General features: G+C 44.1%; 1 protein-coding gene across 1 annotated transcript in view; it reads left to right on the top strand.

Moving 5' to 3' along the window:
- Positions 1–1,186: 1,186 nt before the first annotated feature.
- The window catches only part of RIN2 (Ras and Rab interactor 2), a 708,247-nt gene continuing 685,416 nt past the window's right edge, over positions 1,187–24,017 (top strand). Inside the window, exon 1 of the mRNA XM_069234726.1 lies at positions 1,187–1,356. The gene's annotated coding sequence lies outside the window, so the exon portion shown is untranslated. The remainder of the gene's footprint in view (positions 1,357–24,017) is intronic.

Below are 24,017 nucleotides of genomic sequence, written 5' to 3'. Positions count from 1 at the left end.
GACTGCTCAGTGCCAAGCTACAAGAGGGTGGGCACAGGATAATTTGGATTGTGTATGATTTACCCTGACTAGAGTGAGGGTCCTTTTTTGGACAGAGGGTAACCTGACAACCAACCAAAGACCCCATTTCTAACACAGTGGTACTGCAACTTCTTCTGTTGACTCTACAGGGACATCTAGCCACGACCAGTGGTACTGCGCCTTCTGCTGTTGACTCTACAGGGACGTCTAGCCATGACCAGTGGTACTGCACCTTCTGCTGTTGACTGTGGGACATCTAGTAAGGACCTATGGCACTGCTCCCTTGTGCCCCCCCCACCCCCATTCCTTAGTGAAATGATATTTAAAAGGCCTGCTAGGCCTGAAAATATGTAATCCACTATGACCTCAAGGGGCTGATTATATGGCTACACTACAAAGTTTTTTACCATTCTTTTTTATGTGATTATGCCCTATAGGGGTTGAATATATGGTTACATGACCGTGTTTCTTCCAAATGCCATTTTTACTGTGGTGCTCTGCAGGGGCTGTTCCGACCATTAAGTGTATGAAGGAATGCACAAACACAGTTTAGTTCTGATAAAGGTTTAATGTGCTGCATGGCTAAATATTTATAAGGTCTCAAATGTGAGGTTATCATTATCATTTTCTCGCTAATGCAAGACCTATTGCATGCAAATGCTTTTTAGGAATTATGCCCCGACTGTCACTGAGGTCTGACAGGTAGGGCTCATTTCGCACTGGCGCTGCATCATCAATCCAACATTTTTAGGTGATCTCGCAAAAAGAGCCATTCACTTATCAACTAACACTGCCGCTCACCCATTCTCATATGCAGACTCATAATCGAAGCAGTACTTTTCACTCCTAAAACAGTGCTTGTTTACATAGATCACGTGGTATTTCTGTGTTGCTTGTTTATTTTTCTATCGTTTGAACTTTCGAATGGACGTTCCACTTCTGAATATGTAAGGAAAACAGCTCGTCGTGTGGGCGGGTCCCTAGATTTGAGCAGCGAGATGTGGCCCAGCCAGCGGAATCCTGCATGAGACAATGCGGTCAGACAGGTGTCTGTAGTGGGTGTAAAGTTTACTTCGGCTGTTCGCGGTAATCTTCTCCCTGGCCCTGCCTCGGGCTCTCCTTGCTTTGAAGAACTGTCAGGAGCTCAGCGCAGAGGGTAGAGACTGCGCATGCGCATCCACATTCTCCTTGCCCCACCACCCTTTCTTTCGGCTCCTGCCCCTTTGAGGTACCGCTGTTTCCCAGCCCCCCCGGGGCTCTACGGGAATCTGACGGGAAAACTGAGGAAGGCTGCAGAAGAACAGCAGACTGTACTACCGACGGGACGAGTTCAAGGTGGGTAGAAGAGGACAAGAGAGTCACAGGCGCCGCTTGAAGGCAGCAGCAGCTGGGGGAGGCACGCTGGGGCAATACCACCCCTTCCAAAGGAAATGTGTGACAAGTTGAGCTCCATAGTGTGACTCTCTTCTCATTAAATACAGACAGCTCCGAGTTTCAGCTCTTACCTGATGCCTGCAGGGACCACACATCTTTTCCCTGCGTGTGGAAGAGACATACACCAGATCACACTATTTCTGTGCTGGAGCGTATCCGTGAACAGTTGTGCTTAGGGATAGCTCCTCTGCCGACGCGATGTTTCCCGTTTCTAGCAGGAAATGCATTTCGAGCTAGCCATTCGAGGGCTGGGGTAGGATTTTCCTAAACCGTATGAACTCAAGACATGGTCTGTAGCGGGCTTGAGGCTTAGAATACTTTCTAACTCCAAAAGCGATCCTGGCATGACGGCATCGGTGCACATTGTTCTTTGTGGGAGACGCGGAGGAGGGTGTTTGGGGGAGGGGTGTCGCCTTGTGGCACAATGAAACTCCTGGAGCCTCGTGGACTTACGGACGGTGTCCAGCTGCAGCCGGGACTGCAAGTGCGGTCACTTATAGCGATGCGAAATTCCCCATGTACACCGAATATGCCACACACAGCCCCGCAACGCAGAGACGCCTTTTCATAGCTAGGGTAATGCTTTCAGAAATGTCAGTGAAAAGTATGCCCCCCTTTCCCGCACTGTGCCATGGGAACGTCTTACAAAAGCTCAGCCGCCCGTGCCACCCACCCTTCACCCCTCGGACAATCCGTAGGACTGTTTCCTGTTCGCTGTTCACCGGGTCTTCCCCCGTTCCCCTGCTCCAACAGCGCTTTTCCTCAGCATGGGCAAGTCACAGCAAGTCCGTTACCTACAATAACTTTTTTTTTTGCTTCAAGTACTGTTGACACCTATAAAATGCACAGATAGGCCTTAAGGAAGAGCTTTCTGCCCCAGTGCTTATCGGCCGCCGGTAATATCCGTGCACAACAGGTAGTGTCTGATCGAAATCCACAATGTGCTCTTTGTGTTTTTCTAGGAACGCATGCTGCTGTGTTTTTGTTTTGAGATTTGTTGGTGGTGAACGCCACTATAGAAATTGCAGTGTAGCGTCTTGACTGACAAAATGAAAACGACAATTTGTCTGCCTTTTTGCGATTTTGAATACAATGAAGATTACAGCTACTAGTGTAACACTGTCTAATGACGCACACTCGGCTTATCGACATATGAAGATGAAAGCCTTAAGCTGGCGCTGCATAGGTAGGAATTTAGGGGCTGCAGGCCCCAAGTGATGTCAGCAGCGTATTTGACATATCTACCTGCGTTATTGGTATGAAATAAGCGTTAGTAACATTATGTCAATGTAGAAACTTTGGATATTCTTTACCCATCTGCTAGAAACAAGAGCCTGGTTTGTTGTTAAAGCTACAAAGAACACCAGCAGGACGTATATTACCATTAGTGCTATTAAATAGATAAGACCCGCATCTTTGAGAGTTCTTAGACATAAGCGTGCTGGCTGTACAGCCGCTCGCATTCCTGCATTCAAATGTTTGAAGTTCTCTGGTACGAGGCAAAGCTGCTTTCAAGACAATATTTCTTTCAGATGTTGTAGGTACGGCGACTGTTTGCCATGTTCTTGCTCTCTCCGCGGCCGTTCGCCACCCGAAGCCTGCCTTTGATGTTATGCTGTGTAAGGTGGATGGTTGCTGAATCCACTTTTTAGGCAGTATTTCTTACAGATGTACAATACGTTAGGCAAACTCTTAAGCACGTTTTTAATAAAGTATTCCTTTCTTTTTTTCCATGCTTTTACGTTTTTGACTTCTAAAGCAACTCCATCTAATATACTGGAGGAGCTTTAGCAAGTGTGCTTAATCATTTGTTTCAAAATTATAAAATGTTGTTGCACTCAAACCAACCGGTGGGTCAGCAATTGTCTGGTTTCTTAATGTCACTGGATATGTTGTGCCCTATTCACAAAGAGCTCGCCATGACTTGCTCTTCTAGCACTGCTAGAAAAACGTTGTTATCCTAAATCTATGAAGCGTATTATCATATTCAATAAAATTGAGACACTTTCATGTTGGATTTTATCCCTGCACTAATTATTGCATCAAAATACGGGTCCCTTGTAGTGAAAGCCCCGAAGACTTCTAGAATTCAAGAGTATGTCAAGAATACTCAAAGAATAAGTCATACAAGATCAGAGCACTACATTTGTGAATCAGAGCCAGTATCTTCCTAGACAACGTATTGAGGATTTATTTTATTTTTGTTAACACCTTTATTATATTGTCAGCCATACATGTGTGTGCAAGGAGTGGCAAAGTCCCTGCCCTCGTTAAGAGTGACCTGGTATTTAGATGTGATAATTATTGCCTGGATAAAATTCGATTCCAGTGTCTTCGGATTTTATTGAATGTTATAATTATTGGATATTCTGAGTTTTTTGGTGATATTTTGAGGATTTTTGGTGTTTACTGTCCCAAAATCCAAATGTTCCGATGTAAACTGTACCTTTTCCCCTTGTTAAATTCTGGTAGTTTCGACCTGCTGAAATTTAACGAGTAGTACCATCATATCGCTCCTGTTAATTACTGGGAGCAAACATCACTCTACTTTTAATTGCGATCAATGCAAGTGTTTGTGAATGGATCACAATTTAGCTGGCCACTCGTAATGAGGACCACATTGGGTGAGTGTATTACTGTGAACATTTGTGGGTGTTGATCACAAACGTCGATTTTGTGGATATTTGTTGGGGAGGCAAACTGACCACTGTAGTGCGATGTAAGTGCAGTTGAGAGTTAGTGAGGTGCTGTGGGGGTGATCTGTCTTGGAGGGCAAGGATTGGTCTGTGCTAGGAAGTTGCAGTGTAGTGCTGAATGATAGTAGCACTACAAATTGGCGAGGTATTACAATACTGTGGGTTACAAATGTAGTGGCTTCGGGTGATCATGCTTAGGTATTGCAGTGTAGTGGATGGAATCTTGATTCGGTTGGGTAGATATGTGTTAATGTGCCTTGATAGTTGCAGTAGTGTTCGTAATGGCTTTATGAATGTGAGAGCAATTGCGACAGACGGACAGATTGGTGTCATTTCAATGGTTATAATTCATTTGGATGAATATGATGGGGCAACAATGTGTGGTGGCACTGTAATGCAGTGCATTGGTAGTGGTGCGGTTATTAGAAGAGTATCAACGTGGTAGTGTGGTGCTGGGAGTGAAAGTGTTACGTGGAGAAGAAGGAGTGTCGTCCTGAGAGGGTGTGGTGCTGGTAGATCTCAGTGCAGTTTTACGGTGATAATGCAGTGGTGGGATACAAGAGCAGTGGTGGGGTGGCAGTGTTGTGTTGGATAGGAGTGCCATGTTTAGTGATAGTAGCTTAGTGTGGTATTGGAGTCATGGGGTGTTGTGTGGTGCAGATGTAGTACTATGGATTAGAGGAGCCAGTGTTTGTGGTTGGGCACCACTTTAGGCAGGTGATGCGTTGCTGTTGTCATAGTGCAATGGGGTGGTGGTGGCAGTGCAATTGATTGGGGATGTTGTACAGTGTGTGTTTGTATTCGGGTATTACCATTGTGGGTGCATGGGATGGTAGTGTCTTGGTGGTATTGTTGTTCTGTGAGTGGAAGTTCTGTGTTTTTTGGTGATAGTGAACTGGTTAGGTTTGGTGATGTAGTGACATGAATGGTTATAAGTGCAGTAGGGACAGTGCAGTGCTGTGGGAATGCCTGCTCAGTGCTAAGGAAGAGTGCCAGTGCAGTGGTGTGGGCATGACTGTGCAGTAGGGTAGGGCCACAGTGTGATGCTGGTGGGATTTTCCTAACTCGATTGAACTCAAGACATGGTCTGTAGCAGGCATGAGGCTGAGACTACTTTCTAATTCCAAAAGCAATCCAGGCATGACGGCATCGGCATTGGATTTCTTTTGAGTCGTGACAATTACATAATGTCAATGTTAGTACTCTGAAATTCTTAACACATGTTCCTCTAGTAAAGACTGACTGCTTTCTGCTGCACTACCAGGACTGAGCTAAGGATTTACTAGTGTGAATCCAAGAACCATCTTTGGGGTTTTGTGAGAGTATTGCATTGTGAAGCCTAACCAGCCTCATAGCATACTACTACACTTTCCTAGAAGATACTAAGTGGTAGTGTGGTTATGTGCAGTTGTAGCAGCAGCAGTCTTGCTATCAAAGTCACACCACAGCCCTGTGAATTGATAGTGTGTTGTTGTGGATTATAGTATTGTAATGAATTTTTGTGGTATGATAGCAGTGAGTGGTTGTGTTCCGCTGAAAGTTTATAGTGCACTGGTGTGTGTAGTAAAGTGATAGTGGTAGTTATAGCACTATAGTGAGGGTGGTTTTGCATTGCTGTTGGTGGAAGTGCAGTGAGGGGGTTGGTACTGCAGTGATTTCTAGGCAGCTTTATCGCAAGTTGTTGTAGTGCAGGACAATTGGAGAGTACAGTGATGGGAACATGATAATATGGATATGTATGGTGGGTTAATAAGGCTGCTGTGTAATAATGTGAGTGATACAGCACTAGTGGTGTTGGTGGATGCTTGGTGGTGGGTAGTGATGTGGCGCTGTGAGAGAATGATTGAGTCTACAGCAGCAAATGGAGTAGTGAAATGGAACAGTGGAGTGGTGCGGAGGTGATGTGAAAATAAATCTGGTGTGGGTTAATAGTATGGTGTTGGAGAATCCGAGTATTTTTTAGTGAGGGTACATGGGGTGGTTGTGCAGCATGTGATAGCAGTGCTGCGGTGTGAGACAGTGCTGTCATACTGATAATACAGGGTTAGTGGTGATGTGGAGGTGATAGTGCAGTCTTGAGGTGATAGTTGAATGAAAGGTATGGAAGTACAGTTGTGGGAGATGATAGCAAGGTTCTGGTGAGTGTTAAAGTGTCTTGCAGATATGGCACTGTGCAGAGGCTGGTGGTAGAGTAGTTGTGGGGGCAGTTGTGCAGTGGTGATGCTTGGCAGTTAAGCGGTGAGTGTGTTTGAGTACCATTGGGTTTACTAGCGTCAAGATATGTGTTGTAGTGTGAAAGTGGGTGGTGATGGTGCAGTGGTGCAGTGAGTGGGGTGGGAGTGTGAGTCTTATTACAGTGCTGTAAAGGTACAACCCTGGCAGGATTTTGTAGTTCAGTGCTGGAGTTGTAGTGCTTTGCACGGGAAGGAAGTATGCAGTGGTGGGGTTTGAGCTATCTTCGGGTTGTAATGTGTTGCTGTCAATATACTGTGATCCTGATGGCAGTGGTACCTTATTTAGGTGTGGTAGTGCAGTGCTAGAGACTTTTGATTATTTCTAAAGGGTATGCAGTAGCGTGGCTAACAGTGAGATGCTATGAAGTTGAGAATGGTTAAATTGGCAGCTCTGTGGTGCTGGCCATTGGTACTGTGGTGATGTGAAATGATAGAGTTAGGGTGTATGAATGAGAGTGCAGTAGTGTGGGGTGGAAATGTAGTCCGGGGGAGATAATGTAGAGATCAGATGATAGTGGTGTGTTGGGTGGGTACTATTATACTGGCTGGGTGGTAGTACAGTGATGAATGGGTGGTAGTATAATGCTATGATGATTTAGCGTGAGTTAGAGTACAGTGTAACCAATTTAACCAAATAATATTGCTAAGTGAACCAATATATAATAAATGTGCACTTTGCACTTTTAATAAACGATTTGAAGCATGTTCATTTTAGGTGTTGGTAAATGAGATTTGGAAAACCAGACTGTAGGCACAGTTTTCATTATTGTACGGTATTACAGTAAGAATTAAGCAACATATCAGCGTGTTTTGGTCTATTTTTTAATGTCAGAGATAGCATCATCAGGACAACAGACAAAAAAGTAGAGCAACACTATAAAAGATGCCAGTAACATCTTGTAATATATGAAAGAAAATAGAATCAATATAATGTAATTTAGTCACTAACAATAACAGCAGTGGACAAGTCTATAAATCACACTTCCCATTTCCTTGACTTTCCTTACTGCGTTGTTTTCCTGCCCTCATATCTATGGGTAGGGAAATTATAATCTTACACCGAGCCATCAAGATTATTAAAATGCTTTACCATAGGGAAAAGTCCTGTTGCAGGTTTCCGTAGATTTCTATTGTTTTCATCAGGAACATGGTCGGTTTGATCTTTCTGGTTGTGATTCCCTGGTTAAGTTTGTTTTTGCCTCTGTAAGCACTTATTCTACTGTACTGAGAACCAGAAACTCGGGTGTGACTAGTAATTCTTAAAGGGCATCCACACTGATATCTGGAACCCTGACCTTAGTACTTGTCTGTAAGGCACACGTGTTTCATGGCTTCCAAACCCATGCAAAGCAAGAGGAACTTACCACCAAAATGGCTAAAGTCTAACTTAAACTTAGGGCCATCAATTAGATTTTTGGCTTTTTCTATACTCGGAAGATTTGTAGGTTAATGCTTGCTTCAAATTGCCTAATTACACCCAAAAATGGAAGTTTCCTGGTTCTTCATTTTAGCCTCTGTTCATAAAGGTGATGGTGGTTGTGATGAAGAGGGACAACGTCAAGAATACTCTTAAAGGAACCTACCTATTTAAAATTAATTAAAGTCTGATTTTGAGTTTAGTGTTGTGGGGCATTGCCAAACACAGCTATTGTTCCTTTAGGGTTTTTAGAGTGCAGAAACATTAATACACTCTAAATGCAGTGGGCAGCATAGCCACCACTTTCTGGTGAATGTCCTGCACCCACCAAGCTAAGAATCACCCCCTTAATGTTCCTGCTTCCAACTCTATGCAGGATTGTGGTGACAGCACACATGTATTCCTGATTCTAATTTCAGCAGCATCGTAGATTTGATAATTTAGTAATATTTTGAAAACTGTTATGCAATGCTTTACGTGGAAACTCACACACCACCAGGTTTTGTACAGCAGTAGCTAAGGATAGTGGACAGGACTGGCCACTGTTTGTGAATGAAGCGTTTTTCATTTCATACGTTTGCTTTCAAATGTAAGATGTGCAAGATCGGATTTGGCCAGAAGCTCCCAAGGTAGCAAGAGACTTTCTCTTACAGAACATTCCAAAACCTGGAAGCTGTCGTCTTGTCTTCCGGTGCGTCTGCAGGGTAGTCAAGGATAAAGTGAAGGACCATGGCCTCTATAAAGTTGCTACCATACCCAGCTCTCTTCTCATTAGGAGAGGGCTGGCATCAACTTTACATTCGGCTGTGACGTATCACCGTGATCTCGAGAGACAGTGTTTACTTGGTGATTCCCAGTAGCCCATTTTCACTGCTGTGTGAATCCACTATTGGAAACATGCAGGAATGCAAAGTGACCTTTCTCTGAACTGTAAAGAGTTGATAGGAATCCATGATCTCACTAGCCATTTGGAGTTAGGTCAATCTAAGTGAGATAGTGTCACAAATTCAATAACATGCTGAAACTTCAGGACTGAAAGTATTAAGATAGTGGCCGAGATTTAAGAGGGCCTAGTGCCTCCTAGCGCCACACTAGCATCATATTGTTTTATGCTAATGTGGCCCAACAAGACCAAAATCACAGCGCCAGGTTTACAAAGTGTTGCAATGCATGCATTGCGCCACTTTGTAACCCCTTATGCCACATTATGCATGCACCGGCATAATGTATGCAAGGTGGGCGTTCCCGCATTAGGGGGGGCCGAAAAAATGGCGCAAAGACATCTAAAAGATTTCTTTGTGCCATTTGTTGCGGCATTTTTAACGCCTGCAGAAAGCAGGTGTTAAAAGGAGGCACAACATTATTTATAATGGGCCTCAATGTGCTTTGCAGGAATAGTTATCAACATTTTTTATGCTAATCCGGCAAAGCACCAAACTAGCATTAAAAAAAAATGTGACGCTAGTTTCCCAGCTACTGCCATGGTGCATCGTATATTAAATACGATGCACTTATGGTGGCGTTATAGGGCCACTAAAGGACACAAGAAAAGTGGCGCTGCAGTGGATGCAGTACCACTTTTCTTAAATCAGGCCCATAGTCTCTGCCCAGGCATGGCACACATCCTCACCCATACCTTGCGAGAATAGGTAACTTCGGCTAGGAGGCCAGACTGTAGCCCTGACGCCATGGTGATTCCACGGTATGACTGAATCTTGCCATCTGCAGAAGCATGCCGTTGTACTATGGAGGGGTATTCTGAGAGCTACAGAAGTACACATCTTGTCTACTCTTCACTTATGACACTGGATTGTGAATCTGTAGAGAGTGCAGCATGAAGGTATAGGAATAGGGATGCAATTGACCAAAAATCTCAGGTGCTTTATGATTTTAGGTGTCCTTCTGCAACCTGCATTGTTTTTAGGGTGTGTCAGAACCAAGCTCAGTTTAGCTTTGTTTTTTACAAGTGGACATATGAATAGAAAAATGATATATATATTGCACTGTAGCATTTTCAGATAAATATGAATTTGAGATGACATCTATTACACTTTATCACAGGTAGATATTATATCATACATTTTTTTTCCTAATACAAGACACAGTAACCAAAAGACAATGTATGGGAACATAGCGCAATGCCATGCAGAGGAATTCACAGTGATTGGGAAGCATTTTTACTCATTATTCAGTGAGCTTTATCAAGTGGGTTGGGTTTCATCAGTTCCTTTGCATGAGCTAACTGGGTTTATTGACTCAAGCAGCACTTCACAGTGTGGCTAAAGAAGGTGGAGTCAAGCTTGAGTTTGTTAGTGTTATCTAAGAAGCTGGGCCATGAGTACTCTTTTAAGTGAGGGGCCAGGACTGGTTTGCGTAGATGTAATGCTTCTCACATGAATTATCCATTGTCAAGCATTTCTTTTATTCAGTTTTATTCTAGTAGTTGTAGCGTTTCAAATGACACACTTGATGTATGGCATATGCATGCATGCCTGCACCCTGATGGTGGGCACAGTGTTGCAGGATTAATAACGAACTGACTGAGGCTGTGAACAGAAGCTTCACGTTCCTCTCCTAACTATTCTGGGGATGTCCATTTTTAGGTCGAGCGAGCAAGCGCTTTTTGACCTGTTGTAAGTCTTCTGTAGGTTTTTAACCACAGCCATCTCACTCCCATCACTTTCCCCCATTTGTTGGCTTACTTTTCAAAAATCCCTTAATGTTATTGGTAAATGCTTTATGTTTGTCCTGCCTTGGGCGGTTTTGTTACTACCTTGCAGACAGAACCTGTTACATGGATTATTGCACAATTGCTAATATTTTTCAGCGTGGGCGAACTATTTTTTTATTTTGTCTCTCCCCTTTGTGCTTCATGGTGGCCATTATGCGAACAGCGCTCACAGCTCAGAACAGCTGCGTGAACTGCATTGGCGGTATTGAAGCGCTGGTCACATTGTTCACACTGTTACCTTTTCAAAGTCATTTCTTTTGGCTCTCCCCTTTACGGTCGATAGCTTTCACAAAAACACTTGTAATTGATAAATGCTTTACGTAAAAAACATTGAAATCTCCAAAGCAGCCTTCTCAACAGAGCAGGAGAACTGATACTATAATATTCACTGCACTTGGGAAACTCACCCCAAAATGCTTTGCAAGCGTTTCTTTACAAAACATGTTTGCCTATAACTCAGCCTGAGCTCGTTCTAGGGCAATAGTACCACCACTAAAATGTTCTGGCACAACATATTCTTTCTGTCTAGGTCACTTCTGGGTCCCCACACTAGTTTAGTTGGGGACCCCACAATAATAACACCTCCCACCATTCAGTGTCTGTTTGACCTTTTGTTTTACAGCAGAGAGTAGTTTATGTATTAAGGGCTTTGTTTGTAATATTGTTATAGTAGGTTTGCTAGTGTTGAAAATGTGTAATGGGCTATCTTCTCTAGAGGCCAAATATATGCTTGTACTGCGTTGTTTTCTGCTGCTCTGTTTTCATGTGGTTAAGGATCTCTTGGAGCTTACAATATGGTTACTTGATCATGTTTCTTAAAAATGCTATTATTATTGTGGTGTTCTCTAGGGGCTGTTCTGAGCATTGCAATCAACATACTACAATATTTGCAGCACTTGGAAACTTTCCCCATAATGCTTTAACAAGCATTCTTCTACAAAACATTTGACCTTTGGTAGTCCCAGGACACTAGGACCACCACCAAAACATTCACAACAACATGCTCTTTCTATCTACACCATATCTCTGTCCCCACACTAGGTTAGTGGGGACCCCAAAATAATAACTTCTTCTACCATGCATTGACTGATTAAGCTCTCTGATGGCTGGAACTTTCGTTTTACAGCTGAGAGTAGTTTGTGTTTTAAGGGCTTTGTTTGTAATATTGTTGCAGTAAGCCTACCAGTCCTCAAAATGTGTAATGCACTATACTTTCTTGCTTTCTAGGAGCTAAATATGTGTTTATACTGCAATGTACTCTGCCATTTTGTTTTCATATGGTTATGCCCTCTAGGTGCTAACTATAGGGTTACGTTACCATGCTTCTTATAAATGCTATTTTTATTGTGTTGTCCTCTAGTGGCTATTCTGATCATTACACTCAACATACTACAATTTTTGCAGCACTCGGAAACTCGCCTCATACTGCTTTGCAGCATTCTTTTACAAAACATGTTTGCCTATAACTCAGCCTATGGTGGTCCTAGGACAATGGTACCACCACCAAAGCGTTCCAGACAAAGTGCTCTTTCTGTCTACATCACTAGGTGTCCCCACACTAGGTTACTGGGGCCCCCCAAAATAATTGCCCCACTTCCCCCCAACCATGCAGCGTCTGTATAAGTTCTCTCATGGTTAGAATGTTTGTTTTTGAGGGGAGAGTAGATTGTGTTTTAAGAATCTTGTTTATAGTATTGTTGCAGTAGGCCTGCCAGCCCAGAAAATGTGTAATGCACCATGCCTTCTAGGGGCTAAATATACGCTTACATTATATTGTTTTCTGCTATTCTGTTTTCATGTGGTTATGCTCTCTAGAGGCTAACTCTATGGCTACATGACCATGCTCCTTATAAATGTTATTTTTATTGTGTTGTTCTATAGGGGCTGTTCTAACCATTCGTTCAACATACTACAATATTAGTAGCTCTTGGAAACCCGCCACATAATACTTTGCAAGGATTCTTTTGCAAAATGGTTTTGCCCATAACTCAGCCTGTGGTGGTCCTAGTTCTAGTTTCTAATATTGTTGTAGTAGTTCTGCCAGCCCTGAAAATAAGCAATGTACTATGTTCTCCAGGGGCTAAACAAATATGCTTACACTGCATTATTTTCTGCCATTCTGTTTTCATGTAGTTATGCTCTCTAGAAGCTAACTGGATGGTTACATGACCATGTTTCTTAGAAATGCTATTTTTTTATTGTGGTGTCTTCATGGGGCTGTTCTGAGCATTACAGTCAACATACTACAATATTCGTGGCACTCGGATACTCGCCCCTTAATGCTTTGCAGGGCATTCCTTTTGCAAAACACTTTTGCTTATAATACAAACATTTTGCTCATGACGCCTATCGTGGTTCTAGGACAGTGGAACCACCTTTAAAACATGTTTATCACAACGTGTTCCTTCTGGCTAGGTCATCACTGGGTCACCGCATTAGGTTAGTGGTATGCCAAAATAATAACTCATCGCATCATTCAGTGCATTTTCTAAGTTTTCTTTTGACTGGAACTTTTGTTTTGCACCTGGGAGTGGTTTGTGTTTAAAGGGCCTTGTTTAAAAAAATATTCTGATAGGCCTTTTAGGTCTTTTGTTATAGGCAGGGTCATTGGAATTATATGGCAGAAAAGACCAAAATATGCCATAGGGTTGACCAATTAATGTGGCAAAAGAAGTTCAGTTTTAATTTTGCAATGCCAATAGCTCCAACTCAAGTTAAATTCGAGATCTATTGCATTGCAAATGCTTGTTTTATAGGGTCGAGGCCCTCTTCTGCACCCTCACATTGGCAATGAGGATGGCCATGTCACTGCAAAAGTGGTGATCTTGCCACAACATGCTTCCTCACACCACAGACCGAGTGACTCCATGCTGACTGGTGGCAAGCCGCCCTATTTGTGGCCGCAGCCATTCATTTTCTCCAGTACACAAGTGGACAGGAGAGGTGTGTAACAATGAACCTGATACTTCTCTGACTGGAGTCAGCAAAGAGAGAGAATGCATGGTACATACCTAGGGAAAGAGATTACACACATTGGAGCAGCACAATGTTCTACCTGCGACCGGCAAGACAGTACCTTCTGCAGTGTAGCCAGCCCATTGCTAGAGGGTTGGTGTGCAACCTCAGTCAGCAACAACAGAAATCAGATGGTAGGTGCACCCAATTATTTTTCTCTCCCACACTCTAAGTGACAGCTTTAAGCACAGTTAATAACCTCACCATCTTGTGCCAGGGGTACCGATGGCCAAATTGACAAATCAGTTTAAAAAAAAACCAAAATGATTATTTACCTATTTAAGAGACTCTTTGTAAGTAAGGCATCAACATCACTACTAAGCGCAACCTGACATATACAAACAAAGAAGGAATAAGTACCACCATCAAAACAACACATCAACAAAAGACAAACTACAGGCCTCCTGCAGATAGGCATAAACACTTATCCCCCGCAGAGATCTAGAAATTTACTAATAGAGGGATTGATCTCCTTCCATTAGAAGAAGTGTTTGAATGTGCTCTATCCCACGATAGTACAACATGCTGTGCCAAGTTCTTCATTGCAATGTGTAGAGCATACTCTGTCCTCGGCTGCTGCGTGGCTGAGGAGTACAAATTGATACACTTTGCACCAGACATTCCAACACAGAGTGTGGATGAAGTTCTGGCCAAATTCCAACACCTCTCCAAAGGACTGTATTTGTTGTGAATGCCCACAATCTCACTGCACATAGACACCACTGGGAAATCAGTAGCCTTTTGACATTGCCAAAATTCTTTTTATCTCCGCCCAAATGTTGAAGCAGAACTCCGAAAGCTTGATGATTTAGCAGTCATTGAAAAAGTTTCAGAAAACCTCCTGGGTGTCTCCAATGTTAATGACAAGTAAACCCAGTCAATTGGGGGGCATTATAATTTGCATTGATATGGTCTTACTGAATAGACCCATATTGATGAAAAGAGATATTACCTTAACAGTTGATGACCTCTTAACAACCTCAATGGGGCCAGTTCGTTCTTGAAACTGGAACTGAATTCAGCACACCACCAGCTCAAAGTTATTGAAGAATGCTCAGACAAAACCACCTTTTTCCACCTATGTCAGCCTCAGGCAATACCACAGACTCAATTTCTGTATTTCATCACCAGCAGAAGGTTTTAAAAATATGATCAGAGACGTCCTGTCTGAAACAATAGGCATCATAAATGTCATTGGTGACATTCTAACCTAATCCCCTGCAATCCCAGAACACCAAAAGAGATTGAAAGTAGCCATGCAGCAAATGGTAGCTATGTGGCAGATCCTCAACAGACACAAATGCCAATTTATTCAACAACTTGAAGGTGGAATTTTATGGGTGCATCTTCTCCTGAGAGGGAATATGAGATGACTCTGCAAAACAGGCTGGAATCAGCAAAGTTGAGCCTTCACAGTCACCATTGAAAATCTGGAGCTTCCTGGTCTTTGCAACCTACTTTGGCCATTTCTTCCCAGTTTTGACCACCCTGTATTGCCCACTGAGGGACCTGACGAAGTAATCTACTCCCAGGATGTGATGGAAGGCAGAAGAAGAAGTGTTTTGCAGCTCAAAAGACGACCTGCTACATGAGACCACCAATGTGTATTTTGTTCACTCCAGGGTATCAGAGCTCATTGTAGACACACTTTCCATTGGGATTGGTACCGGGCTTATGCAACACATAGAAGTGAACAAATGGAAACCAAATGCTTTGCAAGGCGGGCATTAACTAACACTGAAAGACGATACACCCACACAGAAAAGAGGCATGCACTATCAAATGTGACTGTACCCATTTCCATCTTTATGTGTATGTGCAGTATTTCAAAGTCATGACAGGCTACAGGCCTCTCATCCTACTGTTTGCAGGGATAGTGCCCTACCCACCTCCTAGGATGCAAAAACGGGTTCTCCAGCTCCGCAAATACCAGTTCACCTGTGAACACAATTCCACCTGGGGAAACCCCAATAACTACTTGTTATGTCCCTCAGGGCAATGGCAGCCATGTCGACAGAAAGTAGTGGTGGTGCTGACGAGTATGTGCAATGGATTCCCATGATTAACTGCCCCAGAGCTACCGGACTCAGCAAAGTGGTGGAAGCTACTGAAAAGGATCTCTATGCCCAACTAGCCAGCAATGCTGAGAAATCAAACCAATGGATTGGCTTTCTATGTAACATCAGCAACTTGGATGATTAAAGTGGCATGGATCTAAAGGCAATCTGGCATGTATGGTTTGAACTCACCCCGTAATGCAGCTTGACCATGTTGGGCACCAAGGGGTGAACAAAACCAAGGCTCACCTCTGAAAAAAGGCTGGTTTTCCACAATGAATGACCATGTACATGAACTTGTGGCCAAGTGTCAAAGTTTCCAAACCAACAGTTTTCCTGACAGACCAGCCTAGTAATCACTGAATATCCCAGTGATGGTCCATGACAGGATGCCAGCGCAGACGTTGGACTCCTGCCGGATGGACGCCACATGCTTATCCTTTCTGAAACTTCCTTGAGATTTTCCGTTGACAAGGGTCTTGGCTAAGCATTGACGCAAATGTGGTTTTAAAGCTTGTTGTACTTGGGCAGCCTAGCAGGACCTCATCTCTTTCTTTCTGTGAATGCAACTCTGTCTTTCATTTCTTGTGTATTGTCTTTGTTCCTTCGTTCAGGGAGCCATTTTGTTTTTTGTTTGGGTCCAGTTTCATTTGCTTTAAATGGGGTAGATCGCATCAGAACGGCTCAGCTTCAGGAATGAGCAGGATACTGCTCCGAGATATTTGTACGGTTATTCACAATTCTTTAAAGGAAAGGCGCAGGGATTGGGGAGGGGTGGCAGGTTTATCCAGGGGTGTAGCATCAATAGTTCATTCAGCGTGTCCAGTGTCGCCATACAAAATGACGCATGGAAATCTGTCTTCTTGCGCCATTTTTTTCAGCCGCCCCGATCAGGGGAACACCCCTTTTACATACATTAAGCCTGGCGCAGGCATAATAGAGCGCAAAGGGTTACAAAGTGGCGCAATGCATGCATTGCTCCACTTTGTTAATGTGGTGCGAGGATTTTGGCCTCGTTGCTACACATTAGCGTAAAAAAAAATCGCTAATGTGGCACAAGGTGGCACTAGGGGCTTATAAATATGCCCCTATATTTTTGGTGCCAGCATTGTGCAATGTTGCACCAATGTTGAATAATGTTGCATTTGTGCCAAGTAAGTTTAAGCCAGCCTTCAACAAAAAATGTTAATTGGCCAATTGGTAAAAAATGTCATAGTGTGCAAATCACTGACTTTCAATCATACACAATGCTGTGACAAATGAGAGTCATACACAAGCATGTGGTTCTACCAGGATGTAGACATTTAATCACACAGGAATCCTTTAAGGGATGAAAAGTTGTTACCTAGAAGTTAGGCATAAGGAGCAAGCAAGGAAGGTAACACACATATTGACAGCAAGGGCCGTATTTATACTTTTTTGCGCATAACTGCGCCAACGCAGTTGTGCGTCAAAAAATTTAACGCCGGCTAACGCCATTCCAAAGCGCCATGCGGGCGCCTTATTTATGGAATGACGTTAGCCGGCGGAGCTGCCTAGTGTGCGTCAAAATAAATGACTTACACCAGGCAGCGCCGGCGTAGGGGAAAATGGAGCTTGGGCGTCAAAAAATGGGGCAAGTCAGGCTGAGGCAAAATTTTCGCCTCAACCTGATTTGCGCCATTTTTTTTTACTCCCAACCCCCATTTAAATGACTCCTGTCTTAGCAAAGACAGGAGTCATGCCCCCTTGCCCAATGGCCATGCCCAGGGGACTTATGTCCCCTGGGCATGGTCATTGGGCATAGTGGCATGTAGGGGGGCACAAATCAGTCCCCCCTATGCCACCCAAAAAAAAAAAAAAAATACTTACCTGAACTTACCTTAAGTTCCCTGGGATGGGTCCCTCCATCCTTGGGCATCCTCATGGGGTGGGCAAGGGTGGCAGGGGGTGTCCCTGGGGGCATGGGAGGGCACCTCTGGGCTCCTTCCGAGCCCACAGGTCCCTTACCGCCTGCCCTGACCAGGCGTTAAAAAATGACGCTAAAGCGGCTGGACGTCATTTTTTTTGACCCGCCCACTCCCGGGCGTCATTTTTGCCCGGGAGTGTAAATACGGCGCACATGCCTCGAGTCATTTTTTAGAAGGGAACGCCTACCTTGCATATCATTAACGCAAGGAATGTGTCCACGCTAAAAAATGACGCAAACTCCAAGATCTTTGACGCTAGACGGGTCTAACGCCAAAGTATAAATATGGAGTTAGTTTTGCGTCGGATTTGCGTAAAAAAAAACGACGCAAATCCGGCGCAAACAGAGTATAAATATGCCCCCAAGTGTCTTGAAATATATAAACCAAATATTCAGCCATGATTCCTCAGTCAAGTGATGAACTCTTATAAATGAATGTGGCCAGCAAATTCTTTCTATTTACACCTCCCGCAGGCGCAGGCCCTTAGGGCCTGATTTATGAAAAGTTAGCGCTGCCTTCACGTCATTTTTTTACGCAAAGGCGGTGCAAACTTACAAAATATAACTATACTTTGTAAGTTTGCATCAATTTGCGTCAAACAATGACGTGAAGGTGGCGCTAACTTTTCATAAATCAGGACCTTTGTGCTAATAATTGACATTCCCACCAGGTTTCTAGTGCCAAAAAGGCAGTCAACATCTATTTATACAAGCATCACAGTCACCTCTTACTAGGTGAGGGATGGAAAATACACACCATTTGATACAGAGCACAAAACACCACAGAACCGCATAACGCACTATCCCTGCCGCGGTACCTGTGGACTGACCAGTCTCCAGGCAAAGCCCCCATTAATAATCAACTCCAGGCAACCAAGGATAAGGCTGAAAGCTCCAGGACAGCCAGCAGGTAAGTCCACCATGCAGCCAGCCACTTGCCCACCAAGAACATTACGCTGTTAAAGGGACAAAACCAGCCAACATTCCAAATTTTTTAGGTAGCTCCATTATTTTCTGCTCGCAATTGCGCTGATTATTTGTTCCAGGTGTGGGTAAGTGAGTGCTCTACACTGAAGCGGCCCCGCTGCGGGTCTAAATCCTCTGGTGGTGCTGCAGCCAGGTGGTCAGTGGAAAGGCAGCACTCGTGGCCTGCTGTGCTTTAAGCCCTCCCTTGGGGCCTCCAGATGACATCACCACCTTGCAGGAACACAGCCACCGGCTGTTGTCCGTAGAGCGATTAGTGGCAACCTTCTGCTAAGTGCAGGGTACGCCAGCCCATAGTGTTCTCACAACGTGCAAATCGCTGACCTTCACTCATACACGATGACCCATCCCTGTGACAAATGAGAGTCATAGTGAAGCATGTGATTCTACCAGGACGTAGCCATTTAATCTCAAGAGAATCCTTCAGAGGAATGAAAAGTGGTTACCAGCAGTGAGGCATGAAAAGCAAGCGAGAAAGTAAGGATGATAACACAACTTTTCTACAGCAAGTGTCTTGAATTAATTGAACTAAATACATTTCAGCCTTGATTCCTCAGTTCAGTGTTAAACACTTACAAATGCATTGTAGCCAGCAAATTCTTTCTATTTATATCCCCTGCAGGGCCAGCCACCTGGTGCCAGCAATTCACATTCCCACCAGGGCTCTGAGGCCAGTAATGTCGCCAACATCTATTTATACAAGCATTACAGTCACATCTGACTAAGCAAGTGATGGAAAATACACACCATTTGATACAGAACACAAAACACTAGGGAACCACAAACTGCACCATCCCTGTAGGCATACCTGTGGCCTGACCAGCCCCCAGACAAAGCTCCCATCCATAATCAACTCCAGGCAATTAAGGGTAGAGCTGAAAGGTCCAGCACCACCAGCAGGTCAGTGACCCCTCCAGCCAGCCCTGTGACCACCAAGATCATTACCCCGTCAAAGAGACATGGCCAACCACAATTACATTTTTTTAGGTAGCCTTGTTATTTTCTGTTCACATTTCTGCCACAAGGCCACTGGGGAACTCGCCCAGTGTCAACTGCGCTTCCTGGGGTATTGTCCCAATGATTGTTTGGATGAAGACCTTTTGGCCCCTAGGTGATAGGTGCACACCATCACTAAGGGACAACTCCTTACCCTGAAGTTGAAGCATATTATGCCTTCTGGTGCCCACAAATACCCCTGCAAGTATTTTTTGTACTGAGTGGTTCAACTTCTTCACTGATTCATTCATAGCTCCAGGTAGTGAGCTGTTTGGCCACACTGAACACGGTATGACTTCTGACCCGAATATTGCAGTCCAGAGAGCCTGCACATTATTTTTGAGAGGCACGCAAAAAGCTCTTCTTGAACTACACATCTCCCTTAGCGGACATGTCATTACCTCCTGCATGTGTGACCTAGACATCTGGAGGATTGTTTACCCCAGAATCCAGCCCGCAACCCACAGATGCCTATCCACTGATGTTTCACCCCCACTGACAGCTGTGCTCTCTCCCTGCCAGATCTATGGAACTGCTCACCTGCTCTACATATAAATGAATAGCCACACTAGCAGACGTTCACCAGCCTTCGAACGGAGGCTGCAAGGAGACAATTAAGAAAAACAATCCCTGTTACCATCTTTTGGCGCACCAAGGTCAAAATACCAGTGGGTGGGTGGGGGTATGTTCGAGCATGGTGGACACCAGGACCAGTTCCCTCACACCAGGTGAGGATGAACTTAACACTCTAAGCATATAGACTTCCAGCTGCCAATCCCCTTAATGGCCTCTAGGGGCAAGCCCAATACCACCACTGTGGTTGCGGCCCGGATTCAGAAGGAGTGGAACGTGAAGTGTGCTGTATCCAACCCTATGTAGGACAGTGTATGCTTACATATCTATGTAAACTGAAAACATGTGGGTGGATCGCTATCCTCATTGACTAAGAGATTGTGCTGTCCATTTTGCAGTCTGTAGCAAAGTTATTCCCTCATCAGGGCCACTGGACAGTAGGATGTGTTTGGGGCCTGAGATAGCTGTAACCATACTCCCCTACCAATCTGATCAGTTTTTGGCATCGTTATGCTAATTCTCAGGCAGACCTCATACATGACTATGTCTGTGATGCTAATATCCATGAATTGATCTGACTTGGTTGATCTACCAGTTCAGATATCCTGAAGGCCCAAAAGAATGCTAGGAAATAAGCCAGTCTAAAGAGTAAGGTTTCTTACTGCAAAGTGCATACGCTTAGCAGTATTAATCCAATGACATGCGACAGCCTCGACGTATCAGTCAATCTCCATGCATCCTGCACATCTGGGGCAAAGGCCATTCCATCCCATCACTTGAGAACTTTCCTAACCATGAAGTCCTTTGTTGGATTCACCACACCCCTCAAACCTGCAAAGAAGATGAAGCTGATAAGTGCTTCCTGACCAGCATCAGTTATTTGTCAAGCCCCCTCTGTTTAGCTAAGAACTCTAGAACACCAGATGAGCTGAACTGCTCTCCCTCAACACCTAATTTAAATGTGGCAGCGTAAGTCCACCAATCAGTCTCCTATGCACACTTTGACCTTGGGGCGTGGGGTACTGTGATCAAGTCTAGAACAAAGGGGCACCAAGCTTCCACAAATCCAGTGGGAATTCCATCATCACCTAGTGTGTTGTCAGCCATGGCGCTCTGAATTCTGCCAACTTAAAACAGGACAAGGCATCCGCTTCTGTGTTTTTTACCCTGGCACATGCGTGGCAGTGAGAACTGCAATGACTGTAACAATTTGCTATCACAAATAAACAGTTATAAACATTGTTCATGCCATCGCTACTTCGAGTCCCTGAACCACACTCCCAGGTACCTCCAAACTCACTTTGAGGTGCCTTCAAAGCACCCATGGTTGATGAGCCAATGTCGGGGATTGAACCTAGTTCCTCATTTCCAACGTGTGTTTTCGTCTGGAGGGGCTCCATTAGCAGGATCAGATCCCCCAGGGGTGCTCGCAGCCAGGTGGTCAAGGGAAAATGCCTCACCTCTGGCCTGCTGCGCTTTTAACCCCCTGCCTCGGAGATGATGACACCACATCGCAGGAACATTGACACTGGGGTCCTTTATCTCCTGCTTCTGCCCGTGGAGCAACTAATGGCGACCCTCTACTGTGTGCCCCAGCTTATTTTTGCACTTAGTAGGTCAGTGTAAGTATTCTTTATGCAATGGCCGAAGTCAAAAATATCTGAAAATGTCCTGTAAGTGGTACAAAATTGTCTAAAACCAGTTCAAAATTGTATGGCATCGGTGCAATTTACGTTAACTGAAGGTCTAACACCTGCTGTTATACACTGAAATGTTACTGTTTTATGGCAAGACAAATAACACCTTACAAATTGCCTACATTTCTTTCTTTTTTAGTAAGATTTATTAATGTAGAATTACACGCCGAATATGTTTTACCTGGAGACACTCCTTTACTTCTTACTTCTCTGGGCTTTTTTTTTTCAAAGAACATACAGGTGAACGGCCTTAAATTGTGAGGATGGAGACAACTACAGATAGGTAGGTGAGACTTCAAAAGATAGTATTTCACTACAGGATTGCGCTGAGCCAGCCCGCCATTCAAATTAGATATTGCATCTAGTTACATGAGTTTACTGTTTCTTTACAGAAATACACTACACATCCTGGGAAGTTCTGACTGCAACATTTTAGTTTTTGTGGAATGACAGTAGCAGTCTTTTAACTCTCCTTCAGAACAACATAAAAGTTTAATAGAAGAGTTCAGTGGAAAGTAGATGATCACAAACACTCAGAGGCAGATTTAAGAATAGGGGCACTGCCTGGTTGCAGCGCCACTTTTCTTGCCCCCCTTAGCACCCCCTAACGCCACCATGTGTGCGCTGTATTTAAAATATGGTGCACCATGGCACTGGGTGGGGGACAATAGTGTCAAACTTTTTGATACTATTGATGTGCTGTTCAGAGTTAGCACCAAAATGTTGGCACTAATCCTGAACAGAACATAGGGACCCATTGTAACCAATGGTGTGCCCCTCAGGCGTTAAAAGTAGCCACAAAAAATGACACTGTGGACTCTAAGGCCCTGATTTATACTTTTTGGTGCAAAACTGCACTAAAGCAGTTTTGCACCAAAAGGTTTAGCACCGGCTTGCACCATTTCTGTGCACCAGCCAGGTACCATATTTATGGAATGGTGCAAGCCAGTGCAAAGGTTAGGCTAGTGCCAATAAAAGTGACGTTAGTCGGGTGGAGCTGGCGGTATGGAAGAAGGGGATTGTTCACCAAAAAATTACGTTAGGCAGGTTAGAGTAAAAGAAAATTACTCTAACCAGATTAGCATCATTTTATGGCACTAAACCTACCATGCCACATGACTCCTGCCTTAGAAAATGCAGGAGTCATGCCCACCACCCAATGGCCAGCACAGGGGACAAGGGTCCCTTGGGCATGACCACTGCACCCTGTGCCATGTATTGGGGCCCATTTCAGGGCCCCTTTGGAACTTTAAAAAATAAAATTAAATACCTGCCTGTACTTACTGGTACTTACCTGGGATGGGGTCCCCCATCCTCCGCAGTCCCTCTGGTGTGGGTGGGGGTGTCCCTGGGGCCAGGGTGGCACCTGTGGGCTTATTCCATGGTGTTCCACCATTGAAATAGGCCCACAGGTCCCCTAACGCCTTCCCTGACCAAGGCGTTAAAAAATGGTGCAAAGCAAGCTTTGCACCATTTTTTGACCCCTCCTCCCTCCCGTGCACCATTTTTGCACGTGAGTATAAATATGCTGTTTAGGCCATAGAGTGATTTTTTGCACGGGAACACCTACCTTGCGTCTTATTAAGGCAAGGTAGGTTCCCACGTCCAAAAAATTACTTTAACTCCATAAATTTGGCACTAGACGGGTCTAGCGCCAAAGTATAAATATGGAGTTAATTTTGCACCGAATTAGAGTCCCAAACAATTATGCTAATTCAGTGCAGTGTATAAATATGCCCCAAAGAGATTCCACTGTGCCATTTTTGCAGTCCCCCTATCAGTGGAACGTCTCCTATGCATACATTATGCATGGCGCATAGGGTTACAAAGTGGCGCAATGCATGCATTGCACCAGTTTGTAAATATAGCACGGCGATTTTTTAAGTCTAACGCCACATTGTAGTGCTGGTGCTTCTTAAATCAGTTCTTAGAGATTTCGTCCTATGGAAGAATGTTTACCACGACAAGAAAATAAATGAAAAATATTATTGCAATTACTTGTACAACTTTGCTATAACAAATGCGCAGTGTGCGAGTGCCGAGTCTAAAGGTGGACAGGCGTCTTCCAGATGAACTCGGAACATCATAGTTTTCCCTGGGGTGTTCCAGGTATTTTTGTTAATCATCAAACATAAAGTAGATAAGGCAAATTGTAGGGCCACTCCCCCATGGACAGTCCAGTTTTTAAGAATTGAGACTATTCTGTGTAACTTG

This window comes from Pleurodeles waltl, chromosome 5 (genome assembly GCF_031143425.1).
Source record: "Pleurodeles waltl isolate 20211129_DDA chromosome 5, aPleWal1.hap1.20221129, whole genome shotgun sequence".
Lineage (NCBI taxonomy): Eukaryota > Metazoa > Chordata > Amphibia > Caudata > Salamandridae > Pleurodeles > Pleurodeles waltl.
This window is presented reverse-complemented; position numbering and strand designations above follow the sequence as displayed.